A 23,172-nucleotide genomic window follows, 5' to 3' on the forward strand; every position below is an offset into this window, starting at 1 on the left:
GAAAAGGAGCATTTGGCTGCCTCGGGAATATGGGGACTTCAGCCCCTTGTTGAATACTTTCAGCAATTGAACCAAAATGTTGTCTTTCTTCTGGGTTTTGATCACTATTTTTGAGTTGTCTGCTCATATATTCCAAAAGGAATTGGATGCCGATGTAATGACACCAAGAAGGACACCACTAATTCAAAACCAGGGCTTCCCTCCTGCTACAATTTTGCTGCAGCATCTTCCAAAATCCACATTATCCCCCAAAACTACACACAGAAGGTCAGGCCATGTGAAAAAGAGCAAAGGGGGATGAAGGAAAACAGGAATTACACCAAAGCTGTGCTGTTATTTCTGAATTATCCATCAAACAGGGGAGAGAAAAATACAGATTTCAGGAACTGTTTCCCTATTTGGGCCTTCAACAGTGAGATGCAACAGGCAGGCATTGGTGGAGTGAAAGCACAATTCAGTGGAAAGGCAAATTTTGTGTGTGAGGTGCTCCACGAGCCCACCAACCCTTTTCCCAAACCCCAGGAAGAACCCAGCCCCAACCACTCCATCCAGGGAAGGAGGTGCTCTGCAAGCCCTGGTGGGAAGGGGAGGAAGGGGTGAGCAAATGAGACAAACACACTTCAAGTCACTGATTTACAGAGGTGCCATTTACTGGGTTCCTTGTGGAAAACCAAGTTCTTTGCATGTTCAGACATGATACAAGCACACCAAAGCAAAACCAAAGTCCACTGATTAATTTGTGATCCTTTGCACACCTCGTGTCCCGTTCTGGAGGAGCTGGAATCCAGGTGAGTGTGACTTTATCCACCAATGAGTTCGTGCACTGAGAGGACCCTTCTCAATCCTCAGCGTTTCTGCTGCTTCACAGCATTTCTTGCAGAATTCATCCTAAAAGTGAAGCTTCCAGCAGGGCAGCCAGGTGAGAAGTGTGTAATGGCCTGGGAGCACCAGGCACAGCTTCCAGGGAAAGTTCAGCTTCTTGGAGCAGCCAGAGGGAGCAGTCTGGAGACTTCTCTCGGGAGCTGAGCTTCTCCTGCTTGCCCTTCTGTCCACCTTCCAGAGGGATGCAACAGCAAAGAGCACCAGGGTTTGGTCAGTGTCGGTGTTTGGCAGGAGCAGCCATGGAATAAACTCAATTTATTCAGCAGCAAGGAATAAACTCAGCCAGAGCTCCTCCACTCCTTGTCCCTCAGATCCTTCAGCAGCTGCTGCTGGAGCCACCCCTCGCTGGAAGGGTGGTGTGAGAGGCACACACTGCACAGCAGAGCCCATGCTCATCCTTCCATCCCTCCCTGCATCCCTCCCTCCCTCCCAGCCCCCAAAGAGCAGACATTTCTCTCGGATACACCACCAGCCCACTGCTGAGACACTGCTGGAGGTGGAGCTCTGCGAGTCGAGGCAGCAAATAAATGATTCTGGAAGTGTCAGACATTTCAGTCCAGGAGATTAGAGATTCATTGACTGCAGTGTGGGAAGAGCTGTTAAATAAAAACAATTGCAAGCAGGCTCACCAAGGAAAGCAGAGATTCCTCCTTCATCTTGGAAATTATACTTTTTTTTTTTTTTTTTAATTGGTTAGAATGCCCTCATATATTGAAATGCAGTGCCAGAGCATTGGGTGAACGACAGAAAAACAGAAGAGAAAAAATGCATGACTTGTTCACAGAAGTACCATGGATTTCATTGTTACATGTGGGGCTACACCAGAGGCTCTCCTGGCATGTCAGAACCTCATTCCCAAGCAGGAAAATTCCAGAGAGGAAGAATTTGTGCTTAAAGAACAGCAGCCCTGTAAACCAGGAGACAGAAATATCCTGATGTGCTTTGCTTCCTTGGGCAAAGCACTTCTGGGTGCCTTTTCCCCTCCTATTCCCTCCTTTTACCTTGTATAAATGAGTCTCCACCTCTTTTTGGGCAGGGTAAAATCTGTTTCCATGTTCTAGGGACAATTTCAAGGGAGCCTGGAGGTTTTTCCCCTCCATGCATAACAATAATCCCAAACTGTAAGACCTTACCCCACTGCATGACTCGTGTGGGTATCCATGGAGTCAAAAGCGCCAAAACTGTAACACAGGAGCAAAGTTCAGTCTGGGCCCAGGGTAAAAACCAGAATTAGTGCTGAATCCAAGACTGATGCACATCCCTTCTGTTATTTAAAGCAGGAGATTTTTAACTGGCTGGCAAAATCAAATTTTCAGGCATTCCTTTGTTTGGCAGAGGGAAAAGGAACCCCAAATATATCAAACACAGAGGCAGTCAATGAGAGTTTGCAAATGCCTCTTGTGAACTTGGGGATGCATTCAGATCAAAGGAGCATAATGAGATATTCTGAATAACACAGAGAGCTATTCTGAGCAATATTTGATGCACCTAATTACTGAGAACGTGCCTCACTGGGTTTTCCAGGAGCAGGATCAATGCCCTGCAGGTCCCTGCCCATGGATAGGATCTGTGGATTGCCAACCTGGATTGAGCTCAGGAGCATCAGCAGTCACTGATTCCAGGTAGAAAAAACTCATGGATCCAAAGGAAAAATAGATTTGCATGGCATGAGAGTTGTAGCCATCCTACTGAAGACCTAAAACAATTCCACAGATGATGATGGAGCTCTTCCCAGTTTGGTTTTGGCGTTGGAATGAGAGCCCAGGTTAAACCAGAGACCCCAAACCTCCTCTGGACTTGGCCACACATTTCTCAATGCCCAAAAAAAAAGCTGAAACGAGCCAATCCAGGACCCAAATTACCTCTATAAAAGGATCTTGGGCTCCAGCACTCATCCAGCAGCTCCAAATGTCAGCCCCATCCCAATCAACCCAAGAGCGGCTCCTGGCTGAAAATTTAATCTTTCCAATGGATCCCTCGTAACAGATCTGGCTTCTCCTCTGCTATTGACCAATATTGAAAATTCCAGCTATGCATATTCATTTCCTCTAAATACCTGATCCCCTTCCATGGAAAATATTATCTTGAGGAAGAGCCCAATTAAATTGTGCAAGTCTTTGCAATCTTTGGTGTTACAGAATCAGGTGGGGAAGCAGCAGCAATACTGGAAAACACAGGATCTTTGGGAAACCCCACGTATTATTAGGTTTGATGAGATCCATTTTCTTGATGGCTTCTGAAAGATCTTTGTGCTAATTAGCTAAGAATACCACTGAATTATTTAATTATCTCTACTTTTGTGCCATAAAATATGTTGTCATATCACACTCTGTCTTGCTGTTGCTCTTCATACTTAATGATGCCTTTAGAGTTCCTGATTTCCTTTGTTCTCCCTCTGCAAGTGGTTTTTGGTGGTGCTGGGGAAGGAGGGGAGAGCGCAGAGAGGAGGCTGAGGAAAAATCTCAGGTTTTAAAGAAATTTGGACCTGTGGGAAAATCTTTACACATGCTCAGCTCCAGCTCCCTGTGCCATACACAAAGCGTGTCTCAAAGCTATACATTTATTGCTAATCCAACCAGGAATTCTTTCCAGAGGGAAAAAAAAGGGAGAAAACATCCATTTGGAAAAAAAAAAAAAAATCTGCAAGGAATGCTTTTTTTTTTACCAAGGAAGAGGTAAATTATGATAATTACTCTGACTGGTAGGGTCCTTAAGCATTACTAATTAGCATTTATTGCCTGGATTATTGAAACAATGTGTGTGTTCCCAAGAGTGAGGAAGAACTGGGATGCTCTTTCCTTGGGAGCCCTGGGAAAAAGGCAGGGCAGCAGGAATGCAGCACAGTTGGCACCGAGGCTCCTCTCCCCGAGCTCCAGCCTCGTGCAGAACTGGAATTGTACCTTTGGGAAACCCACGCCTTGAACTCCTCAACCCTGCCTTCCCCCCTCCTTGCTGACGGAGAAGGGAACAAAATTTAGGGTGGAAAAATGAGAAAAAAAAAAAAATCAAAATGGTTTGGCAGTGGTCGGAGGTGCAGATGAGTGTGGAGGTAACGCTCTGGGAATTGCAGGGTCTCCTGTTATTCCAGGGATTGTGCACGAACCTCCTATGAAAAAACATTTTGTTGCTCTAAAGCACTGAGGTAGGGCCAAGCACTTCCTTACAGAGGAATTAAAGGGTTAACAAATCCAACAAAAAATAGGAATAATATGGTATTTCCAACTGGCATTCTGACCGACTTTGTGAAGAGCGTGCAATCAGATTTCGGCATAAAGTGCATTTTAATATCGAGCATTTATAATGTGATTTCAGTTCGGAATTAGAAATCGATCAGGAATTAATCAATCATCTAATCAGCACTAGCCACTACACAGCATCTCAACTGCAATTTGCTATCTGGCCCAATAAATCCTTAAGTACCTTGGAAATGATTCAGGGAGGAAAGGCAGTAAAAGTATTCTCCTTTCTCCTTTTTTTTTTTTTTTTTTTTTTTTTTTTTTTTTTTTTTTTTTTTTTAACAGCTGCAGCACTGTGCAACTTTAGGTCCTGTTAAACCCCTGGAAATAAAAATAAAAGAGCAACAATGGAAAACTGCAGAATGCCTCGGACCTTTTATTTTTACCTTTTCCTGCCACCAAACCCTGCGCCTTTCAACTTGGGAGAGCAAGTTCCAACTCAGCCACAACGAGGTCAAAGTCACCGAGCTCAAAGCTACAGTTGCTGCTCAGACAAAACTCCCAGACACCAGAGCTGTGCAAAAGTTACGATTTTTTTTTTTTTAATAACTATAGAAAAAAAAAAATCCCACGCCTCATTTGCTTATCTTTCTCCTTCTTAATTATTTGCATCACATATTGCACAGAATATTTAGCAATGTGTTATATTAAATATAGTGGCAGCGTATTAGATATACTTTTAATTGAAACTTGTTCCAGCCTGCTGGTTTTTATTTTAGTGCTGAAAAAGATCTTCAATCCATATTAAGCTTTACTTATTCTACTTATTGATTAAATTAATGCCTAATATTTATTTTCTCTTCCATTTTCCTTGTAAGAGACAAAACCGTCTTTTCGTCCACAGATCCGTTTTTTTCTAACGAAAACATAAAATCGTGGAAACTGGTGAAATTGTTATTAGAAAAACTCTGTAACACTAAAAGGAGAAAGCCTTGGAGCCACAGGAATAAGACAAAAAATAAACCTCAAGCGCAATATCCCGGCTTTTGTCTGCAGAAGGTAAAAAATCGCTGCAGGAATCGTTCTGGATTGAGTTCTATCTGCTCGAACAGAAACGATTCCGGCTGGGAATTTATAATGGGGCTGAGTTTTAACAGCGCTGACATTTCTGCAGCTCCCGGGCACGGCCGTGGCTGAGAATCCCCCCGAACCTGCCCGCCCTGTGCCTGGAATTCTGCAGTGGGAAGGCAGCGAAGGGAAGGGAAAAGGGTGGGGGGGACTCCTCCTATTCCAGCCGCTATTCCCTCCTTTTCTCCTCGCCAGCACCTCGCCTTTCCCCCCTGGAAAATCATCCTCGGGGGAGCGCAGGGTTCGCTCTTCCCCCGCTTATTTTCATCCCCTCCGCTCAATTTTTGGGGCCAGCTCTGCGCGCTCCCCCCGCGCCCGCGGCCGCTCTGTCCCTTTAAAGCTCCAGCGCCTGTAATTGATGTGTCTGGGCCAGTCTAGACTGGGAGCGACTCAAGCGGCTCCCAGGCACGCTGCGCGCAGGGGCGCGGAGCCTGCGCGGGCTCCGTCCTCCCCCTCTCCCCCCTTCCCCAACCCAACCCTCCCCGCCCATTGTTTTGCCGCAGCCCCGCGCAACCCCCGCCCCGCACCGCGCAAGCAGCGCGGACACAATAGCGACCCCCGGGGAGGGGACAACGGGGACATGGGGGGGGGGGGGGGCTCCAAACGCGGGGACCCCCCCCCCGAGGAGCGGAGGATGCGGAGGGATGCGCGGAGATGCGCGGGGGACCCATCCCAGCCTCGCAGACAAAGCGCTCGCTCCTTCCCTTCTGGCGGAGCGCGGGGGGGGAAAAAAAATCGCGATGAAAAGCTTCGGGAAAGGGGAAAAAGCACCCCAAAAAAGCGACTTTTTGTGGGTGTGGTAATGGCTGGGCAAAGGTGCGGGGCTCCAGCGCTCCGCATTTCAATTTACAACGCCGTGCAGGTAACAGAAAATAAATGCGGCTCGCTTTGGAATTAAAGAACGTCTGCAATAATATAGAAATTCAGAAAGGACAAGGCTTTCTTGGCATTGTTTTTTTTTTTCCCGCGGAGGTAAAACGCTCAGTGAAATTACAGTGGTAAGAAAAAACAGCTAAAATTCATTAAAAAAAAAAAAAAAAATCAAAATCAAAATCAAACAAGCAACCTTTTCCAGTTCAATAACTGTTAAACAACAGGAACCAGCAAACATATCCTAAAGCTCTTAAATACCAAAATGTTACACCGTCAATTAATTTTTGGTGCATCGTTTTAAGTTCAAGCATTTGCATTCAAATATCAAACAGTAATTCGGTGCCATAACAAGGTACAGTAACTTCATTATAAATTGCCTTGCAGAACAGAGATAAGAAATACAGTTCCAACCATAATTAATTTTACAGCAGCATAAAAAAAAAAAATCTAATAAAGAAAAAACAGCAGCAGCAGGAAACATTTTGAACATTTCTGATTCATCATTTACATATCATATTGCCCAGAAAAGCAGCAAAGCTGGAAGTTCTAGAAAAGGACTCAAAGAAAACTTCGGCATTTCTTTTTACTTTCCAACCATTAATGCATGCAACCATTTTATTCTGCAGTTTATTTTTCCAACCTATAAAATCCAACCCATATCCTGGCTTTTTATTTTTATTTTTTTTTTCCTCTCTCCTTTTTTTTTTTTTTTAAATTTTTTTTTATCCTTTTTTTTTTTTTTTTTTTTTTTTTGGTGTGTCCATAGAGCACATTTCCAAGATTAATCGTTCAGTTTTAAACTTGGAAGCATGAGGCATGCTGGGATTTCAGCTGAGGTCAAGCACCAATGTACCGAGCTGTTACTGTTACGCTCTCAGGGTACTCTGTGTTGCTCTCAAGAAGGGGGGGAAGGCAAAAAAAAAAAAAAAAAAAAAAAAAAAAAAAAAAAAAAATCAAAATTGAGATGCTCTATGCAGTGGCCTGCAGCAAAAAAATCTCCCTCTTTTACCACAGGCGTGATATTAATATTCCTCCATATTGAAATATCTATATTTATGGTTTTATTTACCTATTTTAATTCATACGTCTGTGGATCGCCACGCACACCTCAAGAACTGTATTTACACGCATCCATATCATGTATATCTTATCTACACACGAATATATAATAATCACTCTGTGTGTACACACATACACCCCCATATCTGGATCAGCTGGAAAATTATCTCGTGAATACACACACACGCGCATTAAAAAAGAAAAAATAATAATAATAAAAAATCTCTGCGGTACGAACGCTAATTTTAATTTGATTTTTATACAGAAAATGGCCATAACCACCGCCCTACATCAGCCGATGGAGCCTAAGGAGGAGAAATACACTTATTTTTTTCCTTAAAAGGTCTCTAAACACTATTGTATGTGTGTGTATACGGCTCTAAATATACACACCCGCGCTCACACATATACACAGAGAGAGGATATAGTTCTAAAATAAAATAAAGATGTCAAAGCACAACTCACAGCTCCCAAGAGCCTAACCCGTGGATTTAAAAGCTAAACATCACAAGTTAGGGTCTCAGGGATTGAGAGGGGCGCAACAAACTAGTCCTTGCAAAAAAAAAAAAAAAAAATTAAAAAAATATAATAAAAATACCAAAACCAACGGGGATCAAAAAATAATAATCATAAAAAAAAAGATCAAAAGGAGAAAGAGGAAAAGAATAGCAGGCAAGTTCAATTCATGGCTCAAGATTACAAAACAGGACACACAGGTGGAAGGAAAGAGCTTCTCTAAGGACCCTCTGTTGAGAGAATACATTCCATTTTTAATCGTTTTTACAAAAAAAAAAAAAAAAAAAAAAAGAAAATGACATGGCGCGGCAGGTTCCTTACAGCTCCCAACAAGGTCGCTTGCGACAAATACACGAAAAGTCTCCGCATTTAAATAACGAAGAGGAAGTTTGGGGCAGTGACGGAATTATTTTCATTGTTTCAACGAGAAGGAATGCAGAAATAAGAGCAGGAATCTGCAGGCTCGCTCCCGGCCCCTGGCACAAAGCGTGCAGCAGCAGCAAGGCGCTGCCTCCCCGCCCCCTCCGCCAGCCCCGGGGATGGAGAAAAACCCCCGAGTCGCCACAAAACCAGGTAGAAACTCACCATTTGGAAGCGGGGGAGGCTCCGATCGGCGGCGCTGGGAGCGGCCGGGGGGGCCGGGGCAGTGCCCGCACCAGGCTGGGTGCCCGGCGGGGTTTGACACCCGAGCGGGTGCGAGCGTGCGGTGTGTGCGCAGCCGGGGGAGGGAGGCGGCCGAGGGAGGGCGGGTGTGTGCAGCTGGGCAAGCCGCTTGCATTTTTAAAACATCTCCCTCTCTCTCTTTTTCCTTTTTTTTTCCTTTTTTTTTTTTTTTTTTTTTTTTTGGTTAAAAAAAAAAAATTAGGGAATATAGCAAGGAAAAGGGAGGGGAAAAAAAAAAAAAAAGAGGTGCTGGTGGGGGGGGTTGGTTGGGGGGGGTGGGGGGAGGAAAGGAAAAGGAACCGAATTCCTCCGCAGCTCCTCTCGCCTGCCGCCCTCCGCGCTCCCCGGCAATGCCGCTGCCGCCGCTGCTGCTGTTGTTATTATTATTATGATGAAGAGACGGGGCTGGGGGGCTGCGGGAGCCGGGGCCAGCCCGGTGCCGGAGCGAGCCCCAGACTGTCAGCGGGGAGGAGGAGGAGGAGGAGGAGGAGGAGGAGGAGGAGGTGGAGGAGGAGGAGGAGGGAGGAAGGGCGCGGGCAGCAGCGCCGCAGCCCCGGCCGCCCTCCCCTGCCAGCCGCCGGCCGGGGCTTCAAAGGAAAACCTGGAGAAAAAGCCGCTCGCCCGGGAGAGGAGGGTGCGAGCCCCGCGCACACACAGCACACGGCACACACACACAAAGGGACTCCATCCTGCACCGACTCCTCTCTCCGAGCACCTTGTGCACCCCCAGCCAATGGAAATTTACGCCGGCCATAACCCAGAGCAGGATTTCGTCCCCAGCTTGCCACCTCCTTCCCTCCGCTCTTCTCCCCCTTCCCTCCCTCCCTTTCCTCCCTCTTCCCCCCCCCCCCACCCCCCCCGCCCAAATAAATAATACGGATCCGCACCCTCCACCCAGCTCTGGAACCGCTTTAGGCCCAGCGGCATAAGCGGGGAGAAGCCGAAACGTACCGGAGGGCCCGAGGTTAAAAATGCAAAATATCCGGCGCGGCCGCAGGCAGGTCCCCCCCGGCCCCGGCCCCGCCGCCGCCCGGCCGGGGGCAGCGGTAACAGGCACCATTACGGAACCATCATCATCATCATCATTCACTCCGTCCTTTTCTCACCTCAGGAGTCTGAGCCCATTCACCAAAGTCCTTCCTCGTCCAGGAGCTCAAATATTTTCTTTTTTTTTTTTTTTCCCTTTTTTTTTTTTTTTTTCTCCTTCTGGATCAGCCAGTCCCGACATCATTAAACTATAGTCCTCCTCTTCCTCCTCCTTCCTTCTCCCCCTCTCTGTCTCCCCCTCTCTTTTTTTTTTTCTTTTTATTTCAAAAAGGGGGAGTAGGGGGGGTGGCTGGGGGGTGTGGGGGGGGGGAAGCAGACATAGCTGCATGAAGTGGCTGCCTTTTCGAAAGCACATTTAATCTTTCCTGGCTCCCCTAGGCTTCGATGAATTAGAAGGGAAAGGAGAGGAGAGGGGGAAAGAAAAAATCCAGGCAAGGGAGGCTGTTGAGGGACAGCAAGCATCAGGCTCAAATCAACGACCAGATGAAAATGTACTAGACCACACTGCCCCCTCTCTTCCTCTCGCTCTGTCTCCTTCTCTCTCACACACTCTCACTCCTGGAAAGCTTCAGTGTCTGGTTACAGACTCTTTTGGATCCTTCCCCCCGCTCCCCACCCTCGCCCTTTGCCAACTATCCTAGAGATTCCTTGCATGCCTACTTAAATCTTTAACAGAATAAGGACCCGGCTCCCCCCGCCGCCAGCCCCGCACACACTCACACACTCACACACTCCACTGCCGGTCACCCTTCCCAATAATCTCTTAAGCTGCCGGGAGAAACCCGCCGGCGCATCCCCGCCGCATCCCCGGCCCCGCCGCATCCCCGCCGGGTACCAGCCCCGGGACCCTCCGGGCGGCCGCTCCCGCTCCCCCCTCCGCCTTCCTAAGGGGGTGCAGGGGGCTGAAGGGGAAGCAGAGGGGGAAGCGGAGGGGCTGCAGCCCTTCGCCTCGCATCCCTGCGGCCGGCGGTGGATTTTAAAACAATAAAATCCAGCGCTGGCTCTCGCGGGTGCCCCCCGCTCCCCCCCTCCGCCACGCCGCAGCCCGCAGCCGCCCGTGGAAATCGCACGCCCCACGTCTGCAGTGAGGCAGGCAGACTGCCTGGCTCATGCCCGTGATGACTTTAGAGCTGACAACCTCCTCTCCTCGACCCCCCCTTCCCCTCCACACCCACCCCTGCGCTCAATGGCAGCGCTGCTGCCTCTCGCACCAGACTATATTTGCAATATGTGCTAATTTACCAGCTATATGCCCTTGGATTTTAAAATGAACTCATCAGTCAATGTTTCTAGTAGCGATGCTCCCTCTCTCCCTCACACACACCCTCCACTGCAGACATGTTACTCATTCTCCAAGCATTTCCTCCCCGAATGTCCGTCAGACGCATATACACTTCATTGATCAAACCAAATCCCCTGATAACAATAAATAATAATACAGACAGTTAACATCAGCGGGGAGTGGAGCGGGGGGGCGCGGGGGGAGAGACAAAGATGACGACTAAATCTGCATTGTGCTTTAGGAGGCTGAGCCCTGCCTTTCCCAGAGATGCTCCGCACAATGCGGGGCGCAGGTAGCCCCAAAACCGAGCCCTCACCTGGCCCTGGGGCCTTCCCCAGACCCCCCGTTAGCCCAAACGCTGGGGACGGTGATGTCTAATACCTGAACCCACACAGGCTTCAAAAGGTGTCTGCAGGAACAGAAGGTGGGTCTGGCTATGGAGGAGAGGAAGCACCTCACGCAAAACACAGCAATAAATCCAGGCAGTTTCTTTGTTACGCTGAGCACCGCACAGAAGCTCAGGAATTAAAGGTATCGGGGCACCCAGAGACACACGGATTTCCAGAAACACCTTTCAGCTCCCCCTGAAATCCCTTTCCTTTGTACTGAAGGCAGGGATCACCTATGCAAGACACCAGGCTGGGAAGAAGGGCTGTTAAACATCCCTCCGCCAGGTATTTCAAGGGCTTTAGGGCTGCCGTGGCTTTATTTCCCAGTTTTCTGCGGCTGAAACAGGGGAGGCAGGAGCTTGGGATTGCCCCTTGGGATTTTGGCTGGTTAGACAGCTTGTGTGGGTCTGGCAAAGAGAAAGTGGCTGCAGTGTGAGTGTTCGGGAAGTTGGGGAGGGTGGGGCTATCTAGAAATCTTTGACTCACTGGGGTAACTCCCTGAGCACAGGAATCAAATTATTGCTCCAAGCAAACTGCGTTTTATGAGCAGCAGCCTCAGAATGAAATTCTGCGTGCACACAGAGCTGGGGACAGCTAAAATGAACGCATGGAAACAAATATACAGCCCGTAATTAAATTATTGGGTGCAATGCAGAAGTCTCTGGGTGATGGAAGAGGTGGGATTATGCAGCAAAGCCAGTTTGGGAATGCACAAGTACAAATTTTCTTATTTAGACTGGCATAATCCTGATTGGCATCAGCCTAGATAGGGGAAGAATCAAACCTGGGTACTGAAGGATCTAATCTTTGGGAAAAATAGTCTGGATTAGTGAGTGTATCTGCCAACCATGCTTTCACTCCCTTTAGAGTCCCTCACCACTGCAAGATTTTGCCATCACACAGCATTTCACTTCCATTGTCTCCTTGTCTTCCTTCCCAATAAAAAATGTTTGATTTTTTTTTTTCCCCAAAAGTTTTGTAGCAAACACATAATTTCTTTACACACTTTAGCCAAGCCTTTGGAGGATACTTATTTCAAGCAGTTAACACCTGACCCCAATTTTTGTGGGTAATTAGTGAGCTAGATAACCACACAAAGTGGGTAATTATTTAGTACCCAAGGGTACTGTACAAGAGGGTAGAGGCTGGCGGTGTTAACAAAAGCACATCCCTAATTATTGCATCCATCCTGATGTTTTAAGAATGGTTACTTCCACCTAATGATCCATGAGAAATCAGTAAACTCTTCTGCCTCCCTTGGATGGGATAACCAAGGGCAGGAAGGGAGGGCGAAGCCAACGGAAGGCACAACTTCAATTTGCGCAAGCTCCAAGAGAAGAGAGAGGAATCCCCTCGGAGCAGGCAGCGAGACTGGAAGTGCCTGCTCTGGGACAGCCTGATAAGCATCCCCAAAAGCCACCAGGTTGGTTGGGAAGGCTGGAAAAGCCACGTGGGAGGTTTGTAGGGAGCGCCTCGGGGTCTGCCTCTGGCTTAGGTAACGTGGCCGTGCCGATGGATCCTTGAGTGCAACTCCATCGTGCTCCTGGAACATCACTCCAAAGCTGTACAGATGGGGTGTTTTATGTTTGAGTGGGGCCAGAAATGCCAGGGAGTTGCACTAGGCGGGGAAAAAAATATCATATTTGATGAATTTCGATTATCCATCACCGCCAATATTTATGTTGCCACAACCACATTTCCCCCACGGGAAATGTTGCATCCTCAGGAGGATTGTCCTCAAATTTAAGAAGGGAGAAATGGGAACTATATTGAAATAGAAACTAAATAAGATTCAGTTCTTAAATCCATACAAAATATCCCCAAGGCAGGTGTCAGAGGAGGGTGCCAGACTGGTTTGGGTGACAGGAAAAGGAGCAACAGACAGAAAGTAAAATTCAACAAGTTCCACCTCAACCTGGGGAAGAGCTTCCCACGGAGGTGGCAGGGCCCTGTTCAGCTGCCCTGGGAGGTTTTTGGATTCTCCCTGTCCGGAGCCATCCCAGCCCCACCTGGATGTGTCCCCGTGTCCCTGCTCCAGGTGACCCTGCCTGGGCTGGGGGTTGGACTGGGGGATCTCCAGAGCTCCCTTCCCACCCCAAATGCTCTGGGACTCTGGAAAAAAAATAAATAAAATTGGTTTTAATCAGCAGCAGCACGTGATAAAGAAGTGTTTGCTGGAAACAGATCCATGGCCTGGAACACAGAGCCCCCATCCCCTGACCACTGCCGGAGCACTTCACACTCACTTAAGGACATCCTCAACCCAGACATCCCGCTCAGAGGAAAAGCACTTTCCTCTTTTAATTGCTTTTATGAATCACCACCGACATCCAGGCACTTCATTTACTGGAGTCCAGCAACCCTGTTTTGCAAACACTCAAATTCCAAAATGTTAAAGGTCTCCGGGCTGGCAAAAATAATAAAATAAAAATAATTATTTAAAAAAAAAAATAGAGGTGTCATTCTGTTTGGTTAGATCCCAGCTTTGCATTTAACTCAACTTACTGCTCTGGGCCAGGCACTACACAAAAAAACCACAACTGGCAGCATCACCTGTGACCAGGAATTCAAAATTTAAACAGAGAAAGTTTGAGGGGTTTCCACAACTTCTCGTATTTCTCTGTTGTTCTGTGGTTTGTTGGGTTTGGGGTTTGGGGATTTTTTTTTTTTTTTTCTGGAGTGAAATAACCACAACAGAAAGAGGCCTGAAAATTGTTCTCATCTTTAAAAAGGGGCCAAGTCTCTGCAGTCCGTTTGTAAATAAATATAAATAAAATTGGTGCCCCCTCCACTAATCCTCTCAGGGACATGGTTTGCAGGAACTTCTTGCAGAAATGGAGTGAAAGAAAGTTTGCAGAGAGAAGCTGAAAACAGAAAGGAAGAATGAATTTAATCATGGAGACAGGATCAAAGGAAGGAGAGTCCTTGGTAGGTGCTGTTGTAGCAGAAAGTAAATACAAACGATTACAATTTTTTTTTCCCCTCAGATCAATTGGAATTAGCAATTCAAAGGGGAAGACACACAGGAGAAGGGATGTTCAGCCAGGGAGGAAGCTTTAGGGACTTCAGCATTAACTCTAAAATCTTGAGGCCTTTTTGAGACCAGTCAATAACTTCACTCTGGGCAAAGTGGACAGAGATCATTTAGGAAATATCTTTAAAATAATGCTTAGAGCTCAGCTGTAAGGACAGCATACATGAGAATAGTCTCCAAATTAATAAAACATCTTCAGGGGAGTAAAAACATTCAGTAATAAAAATCAAGAATTTGAATGATGCGAGGAAAGGTAAAATTCAGAGTGGAAAGCAAAACTGGGCAAAGTTGTCATGATTTGGACATTTCCAGAACGGTGCTCTTGACAACCAAAAGCTTCTAATTTGAGCCTCACTGTTTTGCAGAGCAATTCCACACCAAATCACTGATAAAATCAACATTCTGTAAAAACACAGAACCATCAGGACAACACTTACCACATCCCTGCTGGGTTGTGGATCCTTGGAAGCAGCTGCAGTGTCCAGATCGCTTTTGTCACCCTCATCTGATCCCCTGGTATTCAACAGAGAGGACAGAGTGTGGTTCAAAATCGTCCCAGGCCCATTTCAGCACCACCAAATCCTTTCCACCCAGCAGCTTTCCCCTCCAAACCAACAGATTTTGCCTCTCCCAAGCATTAAAAAGTGGTGGTTGGATTTTCCCCCCACCCTTCAGTTCTGCCAACGCGTTCTCCTTGAGCCCCAACTCCACCCCTCCCTGGATAACGGGCAAAAATGGAAATAATAAAGGTGAGAAAGCCATAAAATGATTGGATCTTAAGGAGGTAAAGCAAGGGAAAAGGAAAATGAGGCAGTGGGAAAGGCCCTGGGACTCTGCACTTACTGAAACCCAGGATTAGGGAAAAGGGAAGAATTCAACAAAAGGTCAGCCAATATCACAGAGGGATTTGGAGAGAAAGGTCACAAAGACTGATTCATCCAAAATCAGAGAAGTGGCAACACCGTACCCAGAATTTCTGTTTTGTCTGTCCTGATCCCGAGTTCTCCTAAAACAAAATGGATTTAACCAATTTGAAATTCAAGGTGAAACCCAAAGTTACCTGGATGAAGCCACACAATGAACTATTAAAATCACTCTGGCATGATTTGCCAATTCCACCTCACATAAAGCACCCAAAGCCCTCAGATTTCACGTGGGTTCAGGGCCACCAAAAGTTTAAGACTCGATTAATTCAGAACACAAAAAAAAAGCTCCAAGAAGGTCACTCTTATTTCAGATAAATCTAACCTGGTTTGAGGATGTAATTTCTTAAGATATGAGGTTTCACCCTGAAATCTGGCAAATTTTGAAATACATCAGTTACTAAGAGATGGAGCTGTAGGAAAATGTTACCCTACAAGGCTGCCACGAAAAAAAAAAAAAAAAGTCTGGTCAACATTTAATGCTTTTTTAAACTTTAATTCAAATTCCAATAGAATTGTTGCATGAAAAGGTGGAGTCCCTCAATCATATATTTTTTTCTTTCATTTTTTTTTTTTTTAAAGCCAGTAAAAATAATACCTGTTGAGGCTGTTCAATTGGAGCTTAAACTGCTGAACTTAAATTCAACTTGCAGAAAGTTTAGGGACAACATGGGAATCTGAGCTGGCAGGAAAAGTGGAAAAATTAAATTAAAGATCCATGGGACTGTGAGAAGAGCTAGAATGAATTGTGTTTCAGTAGGAAAGGAGTTCTAGGGTCACTATGGAAAATAAAGATTGTAATTCCCAGATTGGAGTGCTGCAGTCCACAGATCCATTCCCATCTCCTCCAGAAATTCACTGTGGGCTATTTTCAATCCTTGGTAACATAACTATTGCACCTAAGAAAGGAGCTGGGGGCCTGAGCCTTAATTAATGTCTGGGAGGAGCCCTGAGAGATCAGCAGGACCTCAAAGTTCCAGAATTCTTCAACATCCCCCAGAGCTCCTGTCAGACTCCTCACCCTTCCCACCAGCACTGCTTTCTTTTTAAAGAGAGGTTGGAATTACCTAAAAGACAAAATGAAAGCATCTTTCCCAGGTTTTCTATTACTACACTTGAAACAATTTAAAACAGAAAAAAAAAAATTCCTCAAAACATATTTCTCACAAAAAAAAAAAAAAAAATACATGTTCCAGCCACTGCTTAAGAAAGAAACCCAAGGGTAGGACACCAAAATATTTTCTCCAGCTGGTGGTGGGTGCAAGGCACCAATCCCTGCACAGGGACAGGCAGGAGCTGGCACAGAGCAATCCCAAACCAGCAGAGAGGATCCCACACGCTCAGTGTCACTCTGAGTCTCTCCATCCCTTCCCCTTTCCTGCCTCCTTTATCCACCCAGACTGCAAACTCCTGGGGAAAAGGGATGTCTCCTCACAGGGGAGACTCTGGGATGCTGAGATATTTCGGTGTTGCTAGCAAAGAAATCAAAGCTCTGGGGTCTCCAGGTGGGGAATTCTGCCTGTGGTGGAACAGGCTCTCCTTGAGCTCCAACTCCACCCCTCCCTGGATAACGGGCAAAAATTGAAATAATAATGGTGAGAAGGCCAGAAAATGATTGGATCTTAAGGTGCTAAAGCAAAGGAAAATGGTCTCACTGTGGCTGTGGATGCAGAGAGCCTCACGCCCAGCTCGTGTCCAGGCACTCCACTGGTGCTGGGAGCGGATTAAAAGCCAGGGAGCCCCGTCTGGAGAGGGACGTGACAGACAGAATGAGTGTCAGGACCTGTGCTGGGCCCAGCAGACACCGCTCAGCGTCTGCGTGCCAGAAATAGCAGCAGGAGGCAGGCGCAGCTCCCGGTGCCCCTCTGCACTTCTGCATCGCTTCACTGCAGCCTCTGCTCCACCCTAAACTCACAGCTCCTCCTGGCCATAATGCAAAAAGACAGCCTTAACACTTCCAGGAGATGCAACGTGAAGGAAACAGGCAGAAAAATCTGAATTTCGGCTTATTTACTGTGATAATAAATCACGTTATTTAGGATTTCTAATGTGTTGTAATAACGTTCTCGAGTCGATTGCATAAAAATAATTTTGGATGATAAATCTTATCAGTGTTGACTCTAAAGCTAAAAAAGGTGTCAGCCCATCAGAAACATTTCTTCACAGTGTGATCCTTGCAATTCCAACATGAGTGTCTCTGAACAGCTCATTCAGGATCACTTCCTCTGCCTTTACAACTCCCTTAGGAGGAACAAGGACCTCTATTTTATAGGCAGGGAGTAGAACCAAAGAGAAATAAGTGACTCATCCCAGACCCCACAGGGAGTCCACAGCAGAACTTCTGGGCCTGCACCAAGGGCTTAATAAAGAAAAATAAATTATTTCACTCTAAAGGTAGAGGCTGTGCAGCTTTGCCCCATCAATAATAAAACGAGACAAGCCCCATGAGCTGCACACGAGCAAGGGACGAGATTAAAATGACAACTTTCATCCACCTGGTGTCTCCAGGAAATCCAAACTCGTGCTTCCCACAGGAAACACCAATTCCCAGAGAAATCCCTCCCAAAGGCACCTTTGCCTGGGGTAATTCAGGAGCAACCCCTCATTCTCACTGTTTGACCCACATGGGTGGTCCCTGCTCCTCGCTGGAGCTGCTGGTCCACGTGGAGCCGAGCGCAGCAGCAGCTCCCAAGTGATTATTTGATCACTTTCCTGCTTAATTGCCAGCTTTAATTACTCGCATGGCAACAACAAAAAGTCAATCTGGCAACGGAAATCCATTCTTTGAACAACTTCTGCCTCTTCCCTCAGACACAAACTATTGCTCCATAAGCCATTCCTGATTAATAAGGGGCCCTCGTGGGAAAGCCACTGGATTTCATTTCCTTCAGCTGACAGCCCCAAGTCCCTAAAAAGCAAGGGCAAAAGAGCCTTTATTTTATCGTGGCAAGATGACACTGTTTTTCCCCTTGCCATTTTCCTTCAGGAAGATATATTAGCACTACATTTGCTCCTCCATGTGGTGGGATTTCTTAAATAAAAACGTATGTTCTATATGTCTGAACTTGGAACCAGAGCTGCATTAGCCTGTTAACCATCCACGTTTGCTTCAGACTTGGCCAGCCACCTAGAAAACCTGCCAAGACCTCTCTGGCAGCATTTTCCTCACAGTTCCAGGAAAACATGGAATATTCAAAGAATTTCAGGGCCTCCCGGCTTCGTTTGTCACCACTCTCCTTGCCCACTTAGAGCTAAATCACAGGCAAATTGCTCTAATGCCCTATTAAAGATTTAAAAATGGTCTTCTCCAGAGGAGGCTATGTGAGGACAAATCTCTGCTAATATATAATGCAAAAGCCCTGCTCAGATGTGATGCAATGTGGCAGGAGGCAGGGAGGGAGCTGCTTTACAGTCCTGCAGCTTCCCAAGGGAGTTCTTTGTCCTCTTTGGGGCTTTTAAAGCTCCCTCAGCTACCCAGGCACAGGAGAGATTGGTTTTGTGCTTGCTGTTATTCCAGAAATGGCTGCAATCTGACAGAGGGCAGGGTTGGATGGGATATTGGCAATAAATTCTTCCCTGTGAGGGTGGGGAGGCCCTGGAATGGATTTCCCAGAGAAGCTGTGGCTGTCCCTGGATGCCTGGAAGTGTCCAAAGCCAGGCTGGAGAATCCTGGGATGGTGGAAGGTGTCCCTGCCCATGGCAGGGGTGGAATTAAATGATTTTTAAGGTCCCTTCCAACCCAAACCATGCTGGCATTCTGAACCCATTGAGATTTCAGAGTAAGAAGCAAACAAAAAAGCGAATTTCCAGCAGAGCTCATCACTCCTGGGGCTGAAGGCAACGCTGTTAAAGACAGGCTGAGTGTCAGTGCCACAGCCTGGCTGTGAGCTCACCTAGGGACAGGGAGGTGGCCACATGACATCGATTCCATACCCCAGATTCAGAGCAGAATCCATGGGAATGGCACCTGGAAACATTTCCTTCGCAATTTAAACCAGGAGCCAACTCCTCTTGAAGAGGAAGATCCTGAGTGATCAAAGTCACTCCTAACCAAGAGCAAACACTGGCCCAGAGAAAAAGACTTTAAATAATTTGGAGAGGTTTTTTTTTTTTTTCTTTTTTCTTACAGAGAATAAAACCTCTCTGTGATTTCAGATGTCAAGCAGACTTTTCTTGATTCCCATCACTAATTTATGGATTAAACATTTAACCCTTGACTTGAGTATGGATTGAGAGTTTCCTGTTGCTGAGAGTTAAGCAATAATAAAAATTCATATAATATTATAAATACTTTATTTATAATATTATACATTACAAACTATATTTTCTTGTATTATAAATTTAGTGTGTTATATAATATTAATAAAAAATTAAATATGATATTTCTGAGCGGTGACTTCTATCCTAAAACCTCCAACCAGCCCTGATTCAGCAGCCTCACTACATCTTTACAAACACGGAATGCACTGGACACTGATCGGGGTTTCTCCATTAACACCTCTCCTGGTTAATTCCTCATTCAATAATTATTCTCACATGCAAATGAAGGCAAGCACGTGACTGAACTATCTCAGGGCTCTTAGAAAATCAGTTCCTTTCCCACTCTCTAAAATCAGCTGTAGAACTGCAGCACAGAGCAGTGGAGCCTTCCCTTCTTCCCTTCCAAATTCCTTCCTGCTTTCCCTTCTTCCCTTCCAATTTCATGTTTTCCCTTCTTCCCTTCCAAATTCCTTCCTGTTATGCCTCCTTCTCCTCCAATTTCCTTCCTGTTTTCCCTTCTTCCCTTCCCATTTCCTTTGTATTTTCTCTTCTTCCTTTCCAAATTCCTTCCTGTTTTCCCTTCTTCCCCTCCTTCCCTTCCAACTTCCTTTTGTTGTGTTTTCTCCTCTTCCCTTCCAATTTCCTTCGTTATCTCTTCGTCCCCTCCAAATCCCTTCTTGTTTTCCCTTCTTCCCTTGCAATTTCCTTCCCTTCTTCCCTTGCAATTTCCTTTGTGTTTTCCCTTCTTCCCTTCCAATTTCTTTGTGTTTTCCCTTCTTCCCTTCCCATTTCCTTCGTGTTTTCCCATCTCCTCCTCGTTCTTTTTTCCAAATCCCATCCTCCGCATCCTTTGAGGCAGGAAATGCAGAGCCAAGGGGAAGCTGAGGCTGCAGCCACCCCTCTGGGACACCACGGCTGCTGTTTGTTGTCAGAGGAGATGAGAGGCCACTTCAAACACAAGCAAAACAAACTTCTCCCTAAAGCCACACCAGTGCCATTAATCCCAGAATGGGTTTGACCTGCTGTTTGCAGCAATTCCTTAAATCTCACTTAAGCTGAGGAGCACAAAGGGGCTGCCTGCACTCGCCAGGGACTGTGGTGACCCCAAATCTCACACCAGCCTGGGCTGCTGCACCACAAATCTCCAGCCAGGGTGGCTTGGGAGTGAAACAGGGCTGGGAAAGAAGAGCCAGCTGTGACCCTCACTGCTTCTGAAACTTCTGTGACTTCTGGTAGTGCCAGGCTTACAGGAAATTCATTTCCTGAGGAGGAAAAAGGCCACAGCCCATGCTTAGGTGCAGGTCTGTGGCTGACTGAGCTGGGTTTTGTGCCCAGCCCTCCAGTGATGCTCTGTCTGGCCTGGGATGTCGCTGCCCTTCCTCTGCTCTCGCTTGCACTGGACAGGAATTACTCAGTGCCACACGTTGGAATAATTGCCATGACCACTGCAGCACTGCAGCTGCTTCTCGGGGTCTGGGTGTCGGGGTGACCCCAAGAGTGTCAAAGTCCTCGTTCTCCCAGCCCCACAGCCAAAGGAGGAGTCTGAATGCGCAGGGTCGGCTTCTCAAGGTTGCTCATTTTCCCTTCTCTAGAACATTCTCTCTCTGCCCTGCTGAGCTCTGTCCAGCAGCTCGGCCATGGCATTCTGTCTGCCCTCAGGGCAGTGTTCACATTTTATACCAAAAACTCCGTGTGCCATGGTTACAATAACGTGCCAATGTCTGTCATTGATGTTGGACAGTGTGTCTGTGCCTGAAACCAACAGAAAAGTGTCACCAGCACAGCGAGACATGGAGGGCAAGGAGAAGGAGAAGAAGGCCAGGACATGCCCAAATCCTTCCATCTTGTCCCCTTGAACTTCATTCTAAAATTCCCAAAATTCTACTTTTCCACCCTGTGTTAACTCAACTACCACACTACTCAAACCCTTGTGGTTTGTAATTCCTCACACAGAGTTGGCAGCTTTTCCCACGGGCTAAAATGGAAGCCACAGGTGTTTTTGACTTGGTGCCAAGGTCCCCGAGCCCCTCCAGGGTCTGGAGCCAGCCAGGGCAGCCAGAGGGATGTGCTGGGCTCTGACAGCTGCTCAGCCTGGGAGCAGGGCAAACATCCATCCCCTCTTCACTTTCATTTGCCAGTGGGAAATTCTGTGCTCAGTCCTTTGGAGGAGCCATCCACAGACTGGGCCACGCTCCAGACTTCCCCAGCATTTTCCCCCAGTAGTGACCAGAATTAGCAGCTTTGGACAGCCCAAATCTGCCCTTCCCACTGGATTTTCCCTGCTCTTGAGTTGATGCTTTTCATCCCAAACCTTATGGAGTCTAAGCTCAGTTCCAAAGTTATTACAATGAACGCTCATAATTCTGTGTATGGTTATTAAGAACACAAGTATCTAATCTGTTCTAGACTTGCAAAGTTCCCATTCACTTCTAAAAACAATTAGGTTACTTTTTTTTTTTTTTTTTTTTAATTAAATACTGGTGCAAAAATGGCTCTATAAAACAGTTTGAATTTGTCACTATTTAATTTCACTCCTTGCACTCACTTTGTGAAACTGAGATATTCCCAGTCTTCCTCCTCATCCTTTCTTTTCCTCAGAACATTCTTTTTGGTTTTTTCCTTCCTGATGGGAATGGTTCAGTGCCTCCATTTCAGATTTATCTCTGCTTGTTGCTGGCACCTTTTTAGCCACTTTTTGTCCTCTCAGATCTGGTGGAACAGCTCCTCTGCCATCTTAGTGTCTTTGGACCCAAAAATTTCCCTGTAGTGTTGAGCAGAGGTTTATCCACCCCCATTTTATAAGAGGAACGAGGCCTAAAATGTTCATAAAAACTAAAATTCATGGCTTGAGTTATAAATCTACCGGATATAAGAAAAACAAGCAGCAAAGTCTGGTTGCCCATCAAGAATTCAATGTTTTTTAAAAAGGCTCTGGAGTGGAGGTGATGGGAGGGAGGAGCCACTGCTGATAAGACAGAAAGAAGAATTTCAATTTCTTTCCATGTCTGCCCCAGAAACCTGATTCTTGAACTTCTTTCCCCAGGAAACAGGGCCATGACATTGCACAAAGAGGCTAAATTCACCCTACAGCATGTACAGATTATTTGCTGGGGGACAATACATTTTATATTTTGAATGTATAAATCTAAATATATGCAAGTGGGACTGCCTGGAGCACCAGCAGAGTCAGGGCAGCCAGGAGTTTTGTCTTATTTAAAGAGCAAATTAAAAGGAAGGGGGGGGGATGCATTCCCAAATATTTGGGATTTTCCCTTGCTGTGGGAAATTTCCAGACATGAGATTTCTGTTTCAGGAGTTTTGTCTTATTTAAAGAGCAAATTAAAAGGAAGGGGGGGATGCATTCCCAAATATTTGGGATTTTCCCCTGCTGTGGGAAATTTCCAGACATGAGATTTCTGTTTCAGGAGTTTTGTCTTATTTAAAGAGCAAATTAAAAGGAAGGGGTGGGGGGGGGATGCATTCCCAAATATTTGGGATTTTCCCCTGCTGTGGGAAATTTCCAGACATGAGATTTCTGTTTCAGTTTGCTGAAACCCTGCTAGTCCAACACCACAATTACGACTTTGTCCCTGACTGAAGGCTGAGTGGGCACAGAATTTGTCCCAAAAACTCCCACCAGAGATGCTGAACTTGGTTTTACACCTAAATCCCCAAGCTCTGAAGAGGGAAAAATGGGAATGAGAAGGAAAAAGTTGGTTAAAAGAGAGAGATGTGCACTCCCATCTCTGCTGTGGCCTCAGAGCGTTCATTTCCAAAGATTGAAACCAGCTCAGCCTTCCACTGAGAATGGAAATCAATGTCCCCATCTCACTGAGAGCACACCTGTGTCCCTAAGAGATTAAAATTTGATAGAAATAATTTTATTTATTTAAATATTGTAATGCATTTATGTGTTATTTTAATGTATTTCTTTAAATAT

At 46.2% G+C, this 23,172-nt stretch overlaps 1 long non-coding RNA gene across 3 annotated transcripts in view; it reads right to left on the reverse strand.

The window, feature by feature from the left end:
* Nucleotides 1-625: 625 nt before the first annotated feature.
* The window catches only part of LOC128818074 (uncharacterized), a 41,292-nt gene continuing 18,745 nt past the window's right edge, over nucleotides 626-23,172 (reverse strand). Inside the window, exons 4-5 of one of the 3 annotated variants that reach the window (XR_008440379.1) lie at nucleotides 14,487-14,562; nucleotides 626-1,053 (exon numbers count right to left, since the gene is read on the reverse strand). This is a non-coding gene — a long non-coding RNA (uncharacterized LOC128818074). Of the gene's footprint in view, nucleotides 1,054-8,219; nucleotides 8,458-13,620; nucleotides 13,880-14,486; nucleotides 14,563-23,172 lie in introns of those variants that run through there. The other 2 variants (XR_008440381.1, XR_008440380.1) reach the window with 2 other exon arrangements.

Source organism: Vidua macroura, chromosome 22 (genome assembly GCF_024509145.1).
Source record: "Vidua macroura isolate BioBank_ID:100142 chromosome 22, ASM2450914v1, whole genome shotgun sequence".
Taxonomy (NCBI): domain Eukaryota; kingdom Metazoa; phylum Chordata; class Aves; order Passeriformes; family Viduidae; genus Vidua; species Vidua macroura.